The sequence below is a fragment of the Ornithorhynchus anatinus genome, chromosome 8 (assembly GCF_004115215.2).
Source record: "Ornithorhynchus anatinus isolate Pmale09 chromosome 8, mOrnAna1.pri.v4, whole genome shotgun sequence".
Lineage (NCBI taxonomy): Eukaryota > Metazoa > Chordata > Mammalia > Monotremata > Ornithorhynchidae > Ornithorhynchus > Ornithorhynchus anatinus.
Window position 1 is genome coordinate 55,655,513 of NC_041735.1, and position 8,663 is coordinate 55,664,175.

The following is an 8,663-nucleotide window of genomic DNA, read 5'->3' on the forward strand; positions in this document are numbered from 1 at the left end:
ATGTCCCACATGGGGCTCACAGTATTAATTCCCATTTTACAGATGCGATAACTGAGGCCCAAGGAAGGTAAGTGACTTGCCCAAGGTCACGCAGCAGACAAGCGGCGGAGCCGAGATTAGTAGCTAAGCCACGTTGCTCTCGTCGGCTCCCTGCAAAGTGACGGCCCCTGTTTTTCCCACCACCGAAAATTACTCTAATTCTGCTCCCTCCAGCTCACAAATGGCCGAGGGAGTTGTCAGTGCACAGAGGATACCCAGTAATTCTTGGTAAAGCTTGCGCTGCATCAATTTCAACTCCCACATCCCTATCTGTTTCCATAACCCATTTCCACGCAGGCCCTAGGTGCTTGACAAGGATTCTGTTTGAATCCAAAAACGAAGAGGGAAGACCTTCTCCGCCAAGGTTACCCGATAGTGGAAGAAGAATCGCCCACTGAAAATTTAAACTTGGCTATCTTCATTTACTGAAAAAGCCCTCAAGATCACTTCGATTCCGTGCCTTCCACTTCTTAAAACAGTTCGGGCATCCTTTGACTAAAAATTATAATTTTGTTCCAACCTTGCCACCTTCTTTCTACTGAGTAATAAGTAGTCTCGTTTCATCAAAGGAAGTTCAATGTTAGAAGTTGCTTTAGAATTTTTTTTTTCTAATAGAATTATCCAGGGTAAGATGTTCTGGCTGTCTTAATGTTGTTGTGTGGATTTAGCCAATCTGTGTGTATACAGGTCATTTTTCATCCCAGCAGTAGGATTTTGGATAAAGGTAGTCCAATAACATATAAGCACCTTGAATCACCTCAAGTGTCTACCCAGTAGGCTAATGCATGCATTTATTACTCTTTGTGTCAGAAAAATGCTTCTTTAGGAATTTTATGAGTTTGTTTTTCTTCAGGTTTGTATGCCCTCTGGCCTTTCATCTGTGCTGCACTGGAGATATTTACTGCGTGGTGTGTGGACTCATACCAGCTTTACCCTTCAGGATTTTCTAGGCTTCAAATAAATCTTCCGTTAACTCTTTGTTTGGTACACTACAGGTTCCAGCTCTCTGAACCCCATTAAATTAAACCAAAATGTGGACGGCTTGGGCACTATGAGCTTCTGTTCAGCGCCACGTCAAATGGAAACAATTAGTTGCGGATTGCGCGTGTGGGGATGGGGGGTGGGGGTGGGGGGCAGTGTGGGGGACGGTGAGAAAGAGGTTGATCTCATAGGTGTCTGACGCGAATGTTAGCTAATCCGGCCCTTTGATCAGGTAGGTGTGTGGTGGGTTATTATTCCCATATGCAGCTTTTATAATTAGAATCAGCCATCGCTATGTCATTTCCTAATGCTCTCGTGTCTTTCTGGAAATGAGGTCAATGGAATTTAATGCAAATGAAGAGCGAAATCCAACAGACTCTAATCAGAAAGGGATGTTGTTTCGGAAAAATAGCACACACTTGCAATTTACTGACCCCAAATTGAGAAACCAATTTCAGGGTATTTTTAAATTTTAATTTTATAGACCAAAAAAATAAGCTTAGAAGAAAATAAATCCTTTCTCTCCTCATCAGATTCCTGTTGACATGATAGGTGCCTCTACTCTAGCCATGGAAAGTGATAGACTTATAAATCCATGATAGCTCTTTGGGGGATGGCTTTTAAGCAGGCGTTTCATTTCTTCTTTCCCATTTTTCTCAACCACATCCCAGGTTTGGTATGGCCGCCATCATTTCTCGGGAGTAGACTCAATTTATTCAAATACTTCCCCAAAATGTCCCAGTGCAGAAATTACACAAAGGGGTCAGTGTAGACAGCAGTGGAGCATCTAATAATGGTGATGCTGACTTCTTTTATTAATAGGATGCTAAATGGATCCTTTTGGAAATTGTAACTTTGCGTGTCAACTCCCTTGGAGTACCAGATCATGGGTCTTTTGGAGACATGAGCCTTTGATAGAATCAATCAGTCGAAGGCATTAAGCGCTTACGGTGTGCGGAGCGCAGTATTAAGCCTTTGGGAGAGTACGATAGAGTTGGTGAACGTGATCCCTTTCCGCAGGGAGTTTCAATCTACTGCTTGTAAAAAAAAAAAAAAAACCCACCAAAAAACCCCAAACCTGTTTATTTGATTTCAAAAGTAGAGCAATTGGAGAGGCGGCTACTATTTTGGCATAGTCCTTGCTTTCCTCTATGGTAGATTTTTGAGACCAGAATCATAAGCCCCTCTATTTCCATTTCAGTAATACTGATGCTAATGATGATGGTATTTGTTAAGCACTTACTATGTGCCAGGCACTGTACTAAATGCTGGAAAGGATCCGGCAAATTGAATTGGCCACAGTCCCTGTCCCATGTGGTTCTCACAGTCTCGATCTCCATTTTATAGATGAGATAACTGAGGCACAGAGATGTGAAGTGACTTGCCCGAGGTCACACAGCAGATAGGTGGCAGAGCTAGGATTAAAACCCATGACCTTCTGACTCCCGGGCCCGTGCTCCACCCACTACGACATGGTGCTTTCCCTTGTTTGCCTTGTATCATTATACTGGGTAAAAACAAAATTTAAAGACGTATGTAAAACAAATCGTCTGATGTGTTTCATTATCATTGTTATTTTTTAGAAGTGGAGGATAAAGGTGGTGAGGTCACATAACTTGTCTTTCCCAGCACATATGTTCGCAGCTATACTGAAATGTATCCTGAAGGAGAGGAGCAATAACATCCACTTGCATGGGCTTTATGTACAGTATCTATTCAGTCAAGTATCTAATAAAAAGAAGTGCTGTTTGCCATGGTAACCTGGCATCACATGGCACACAAGCATCAGCTGAATTACAGAGCACCTTATGAACCAAAACGACACCTTAATATGTCATGTTAAATCACGGTCAGCAACATCTGAGAGCTGAAGAAAAGCACCACAAGCCTTCCTTTTCCCTTCTACCCTCTTTTGTCCTGGCCATTATTGTTTCCAGTTCATTTTTCATCCTAGAAATCATTTGTATTATACTAATAGTAAAAATAATACTAATGACATTTGTTAAGCGCTCTGTTCTAAGTGCTGGGGTGGATACAAGGTGATCAGGTTGTCCCACGTGGGGCTCACAGTCTTAATCCCCATTTTACAGGTGAGGTAACTGAGGCACAGAGAAGTTAAGTGGCTTGCCCAAGGTCACACAGCGGGGACAGCGGATTAGAACCCACCTCCTCTGACTCCCAAGCCCGTGCTCTTTCCGCTAAGCCACGCTGTCTCACGGGCACCATATTAAATAGGGCTTTTTCCAAATGGTTAACATGTAAAAGCTTCCAGAGTCTGTAAGCCCGTCAAACGGCAGGGACCGGTCTCTATCTGTTGCCGACTTGTTCATTCCAAGCGCTTAGTACAGTGCTCCGCACACGGTAAGCGCTCAGTAAATACTGTTGAATGAACGAATCTGAATGTTGTTCCAGGGCAAAAGCAACAGCTCATTTTAGTGCTCACAGAGTCAATTCAGCGCAAGGTTATCTTCGCCGTCCTTAATGATTTCTTCCACTCACACAGCACTAAACACAAAGACAAGATGCGGGAGTAGGGGGAATAAGCTCCGCTTCATGGATTACCTTCTTTAGTGTGTAGTCAGCGTGGCCTAGTTGGAAAAGCACAATTCTGGGAGTCAGAGGACCTGGGTTCAAAGCCTGGCTCTGCCTTTTGTGACCTTGGGCAAGTCATTTAACTTCTCTGTGCCTCAGTCGCATCATCTGTACAACGGGATTCCATACCCGTTCTTCCTCCTACTTAGACTGTGAGTCCCATGTGGGCCGGGGACTGGGTCTGACCCGATTAACTTGTGTCTACCCCAGTGCTCCCCTCTCAGGGTCGCAACTGGAGAGTTTCCAGTGCTCTGCCAGTCTCGGCTGTGGGAGGGAGAGTCAAGCAGAGGCATATCCATTCCATTCCTAGCTTGGGCAGTGACTAGCGAGCGGAAGGCAATTTGGTACAAACTCACCTGTGCTGGGCAGCAGCGGCATGGGAGAGAGTTGAGAGTGGAGACTCTGATTTAGTGCACGGAAGAAAGCAGTGGTAAACCACTTCTGTATTTTGACCAAGAAAACTCGAATACACTGCCAGAACGATTGCAGGTGGAGGTGGGGCCTGCTGGGAGAGATGTGTCCACAGCGTCACCATGGTTGGAGGTGACTCGACGGCATAAGACAACAAAAGACCCCAGTGCTTAACGAAGTACCATACATAGCAAGTGCTAAACAAGCGCGAAGATTATAATAATAGTAATAATGATCATCGTCATGGGCTCACTTAACCACTCTTAACTACTTAACTTCTTTGTGCCTCAAATAACTCATTTGTAAAATGGGGTTTAAATCCTCCTTCCTCCAACTTAGATTATGAGCCCCATGAGGGGCAGGGACTGTGTACAACTTGTATCTATCCCAGCCCTCTTAGCGCCTGGCATATAATAAGTGCTTAACAAGAAAAAAAAAAAAAAGAAGCAAATGCTGAGTGGAGGAAGAAATGGAAGGAGAAACAAATTTGTTGTCTAAAGGCATAACACAGAGTAAGATGGAGTCATAAAGGAGGATGGCAGTGAAAAGAACCCTAGTGTAACCTGTGTCCTTGGAAAGGATGAGTTTATTTCGGTATTCCTTCACTGTTGGTTGACTTCAGCATGCTATCCTTTGGCCTGATGTCACGTCCCCCCGAGAGAACTGCCTGAAAAAACCCCGGTTCTTCTTCCAGATGCGACCGTGTGTGAAAGTGAGAAGCAGGATGGTCTAACGGATAGAGCGTTGGCCTGGGAGTCAGAAGGACCCGAGTTCTAATTCTGGCTCTGCCTCTTGCCTACTTTATGACCTTGGACTAGTCACTTCACTTCTCTGAACTTCAGTTACCTCATCTGTGAAATGGAAATTAAGACCGTGAGCCCTAAGTGGGATTCGGACTGTGTCTCAACTGATTGAGAAGCAGCGTGGCTTAGTGGAAAGAGCCTGGGCTTGGGAATCAGGGGTCATGGGTTCTAATCTTGGGTTCTAATCCCGGCCCCCGCCACTTGTCTGCTGGGTGACCTTGGGCAGGTCATTTAACTTCTCTGTGCCTCACTTTCCTCATCTGTAAAATGGGGATTAAGACTGTGAGCCCCATGTGGATCCACCTGATTACCTTGTATCTACCCCGGCACTTGGAACAGTGCTTGGCATGTAGTAAGCGCTTAACAAATACCATTAAAAAAATTGAATGCGTGTTGCTTTTCTACAGATATTTTCTGTCGTCTCGGGGCTCCCGGCCTCTCTTCACGGAGAAGCACCAGCACAGGTATCCGGTAACCAAAACTGCAACTGTTATGGGCAGGGAATGTGTCTGCTTATCGTGGTATTGTACTCTCCCAAGCACTTAGTACAGTGCTCCGCAAATAGTAAGTGCTCAGTAAATATGATTAAAAGAATTAATGAATGCAGCTTCTTGTCTAAGGCAGGGCCAGACAGCGAAGCAGCAAGAGCAAGTGAAGAAGTTGCCTTACAGCACTATCTGGTTTGGGAGAGGAGGGAAGGGAAGCCTGTGAGAAAATGGAGTGTGGCCTTGTGGAAAGAGCATGGGATTAGGAATGGGAGACGTGGATTCTAATCCTGGCTTCGTCACTTTCCTGTTCCGTGACCTTTGATAAGTCACTTAACTCTGATGTGCTTCAGGTTTGTCATCTGTAAAATGGGTATTAAATTCCTTTCTTCCCTCCCCTGCTTAGACTGGAAGGTCCATGTGGGACAGGGACCGAATCTGATCTGATTGTCCTGTATCTACCCCAGTTTGTAGGGGAGTATTGAGCACACAGTAAGTACATCGCAAATATCACAGTTACTGTTATTACAGAAAGCCAGGCGAAACTTTTGAAAGTGCCAGACCAAGATGGAAGCTGTCTTGAGTCAATGGGGATCTTGGTCAAGAGCCGTGGAGTCCAGTGTCGCTGCAGGAAAATGCTTCAGATTCAGGAGTGTGAGTCTACTCTGTTTAATGGCATTACATTTTCATTCATTCATTCAATAGTATTTATTGAGCGCTTACTATGTGCAGAGCACTGTCTAAGCGCTTGGAATGTATAATTCGGTAACAGATAGAACCCATGGGGCTCACGGTCTTAATCCCCATTTTACAGATGAGATAACTGAGGCGCCGAGAAGCGAAGTGACTTGCCCAAAGTCACACAGCTGACAAGTGGCAGAGCCGGGATTAGAACCCATGACCTCTGACTCCCAAGCCCGGGCTCTTTCCACTGAGCCACGCCGTTTCTCGAGCCACGCTGCTTCTCTTCTCTACATTTTGCTGCACGTATGTTATGGTGTGCGTGCGGTGTGTTTTCTTGCAGCGAGAAGTGATGGTATCGTGTGGAATGGAAGGAGGTGGCAAATTTTCTTATTTCAGGACAGTCAAAAGTCTGAAGCCAGCCCTGGATGAATCCTAACCTGGGTCGAGTTCTGGTCTTTTCCCGCCTAACCTACTTCCTTGGCTTTCTCACTGTTCTCCCCTTCTCTAGCATCTTCCTTTTTCCTTCTACATTACACACTGGGGCTGACACCGTCTTCCTAAAATATCATTAAGCACACATCTCTCCCCTGCTGAAAATCCTCCAACCTTTTTGTTTTTTGAAGGATATATGCTAAGCGATAGCTATGTGCCAGCCACTGTACTAAGGACTGGTGTAGATACAAGATAATCGGGTTGGACACAGTCCTTGTCCCACAAAGGGCTCACAGTTATAATCCCCATTTAACAGATGAGGTAAGTGAGGCACAGACAAGTTAAGAGACTTGCCTAAGGTCACACAACAGATAAGTGTCGGAGCCAGAATTAGAATCCAGTTCCTCCGACTCCCAGGTCAGTTAGACTGTAAGCCCGTCAGAGGGCAGGGACCGTCTCTATCTGTTACCGATTTGTACATTCCAAGCGCTTAGTACAGTGCTCTGCACATAGTAAGTGCTCCAAAAATACTTTTGAATGAATGAATCTGTCCGCTAGGCTACACCGCTCACACCTGCCCTCCCTCTCCCTTCAAGTCTGCCAGACCACAGTTCTCCAAAAATCGTTCTCCAAGAGGTATTCCTCGTTTAATTTCCTCCTTCACAGGTCATAACATCTAATAAGCCACCTCAATACTCATATATTCAAAACCACCTGTAGCAGATATGTATGTATTGATTTATATACTCAATTATTTATTCGCTTATTCATTTTTCCATTCCCTTGTGTTTACCAGTTGTAATTCTGTTTTTCCTCCTAACTGTAAATCATTTTATGAATGCCTGCCTACTAAAATAATAATGCTACTACTTATTAAGCACTTACTTTGAGCCAAGCATTGTATGAAGAGATGGGGTGGATCCAAGATACTAGGATTACGGTTGCTATTATAATTATTGTTGTTGTTATTAAGCACTTACTGTGTTTCAAGCACTCTTCTAAATACAAGTTAATTAGGTTGGACACAGTCTTTTTCCGACATGGGGCTCACGACAGAATAGGAGAGAGAACAGGCATTGAATCCCCGTTTTACAGATGAGGAAACGGAGATACAGAGAAGTTAAGTGACTTTTCCAAGATCTCCCAACAGGCAAGTGGCATAGCCGGGATTAGGATTCAGGTCCTCTGGCACCCACATCCGTGCTCTTTCCACTAAGTGAGGGACACAGTCCCTATCCCAAACAGGACTTTTGACCTATCTTCATATTATGGATGGGGAAACTGAGGCCTAAGGAAGTTAAGTGACTTGCCCATTGACTCAGTGGCAGGGCTGGGACTAGAACCCAGACTCCCAGTCTTGGGGCTCTTTCCACTAGGCCATGCTGTCTTCTCTATTAGATTGTACTCCTTAAGGGCAGGGATCACGGGTTTTACTCTCCCTACTCTTTTTCCTCTTTCCATTTTCCCCTCCCTACTGTTTATTGTCTTTTGCTGTTGAGTCGTGTCCGACCCAAAGCGACGCCATAGACACATCTCTCCCAGAACGCCCCACTTTCATCTGCAATCGTTCTGGTAGCGTATCCATAGAGTTTTCTTGGTAAAAATACAGAAGTGATTTACCATTCCCTCCTCCCGCACAGTAGAAGAGTCTCTGCTCTCGACTTCCACGCCGCTGCTGCCCAGCACAGGTGAGTTTTGACTTGTAAGCAGATTGCCTTCCACTCACTAGCCGCTGCCCAAGCTAGGAATGGAATGAGTAGGCCTCTGTTTTACTCTTCCTCCTGTAGTCATGACTGGTAGAGTACTGGAAACTCTCCAGGTGTGACCCAAGAGGAGACCCTACTGTGTAGGAAAGTGTTTCTCCCCGAGAGATGCTCAATTTTCTTGAGTGGTCGACTGAACAGGGTATCTTCCCTTCCAGTGATATAACTGTATGGCTTCTGCTCTCTGTTTTGAGCACTTACTGTGTGTAAAGCACTGTACTAAATGCTTGGGAGAGTAACAGACTCATTCCCTGCCCACAATGAGCTCCCAGTCTAGAGGGGTAGACAGACATTAACGTATTTGAAATAAATACATAAATTAGATATCTATATATATGTATACATAAGTGCCAGAAGGCTGGGAGGGGGGGATGAATGAAGAGAGCAAGGCAAGACGAAGCAGAAGACAGTGGGAGAAGAGGTGACGAGGGCTTAGGCAGGGAAGGCTTCTTGGAGGCGATGCGCCTTCATTA

The 8,663-nt window shown here is 45.0% G+C and overlaps 2 non-coding genes across 2 annotated transcripts; one reads left to right on the forward strand and one right to left on the reverse strand.

The window, feature by feature from the left end:
• The first annotated feature begins 3,826 nt into the window (after nucleotides 1-3,826).
• LOC114814051 lies at nucleotides 3,827-3,964 on the forward strand. Its single transcript, XR_003761794.1, has one exon. It is a non-coding gene; the product is annotated as a small nucleolar RNA SNORA7 (small nucleolar RNA).
• Nucleotides 3,965-8,125: 4,161 nt separating this feature from the next.
• Nucleotides 8,126-8,263, reverse strand: LOC114814043. The gene has a single exon (XR_003761786.1). It is a non-coding gene; the product is annotated as a small nucleolar RNA SNORA7 (small nucleolar RNA).
• Nucleotides 8,264-8,663: the final 400 nt, after the last annotated feature.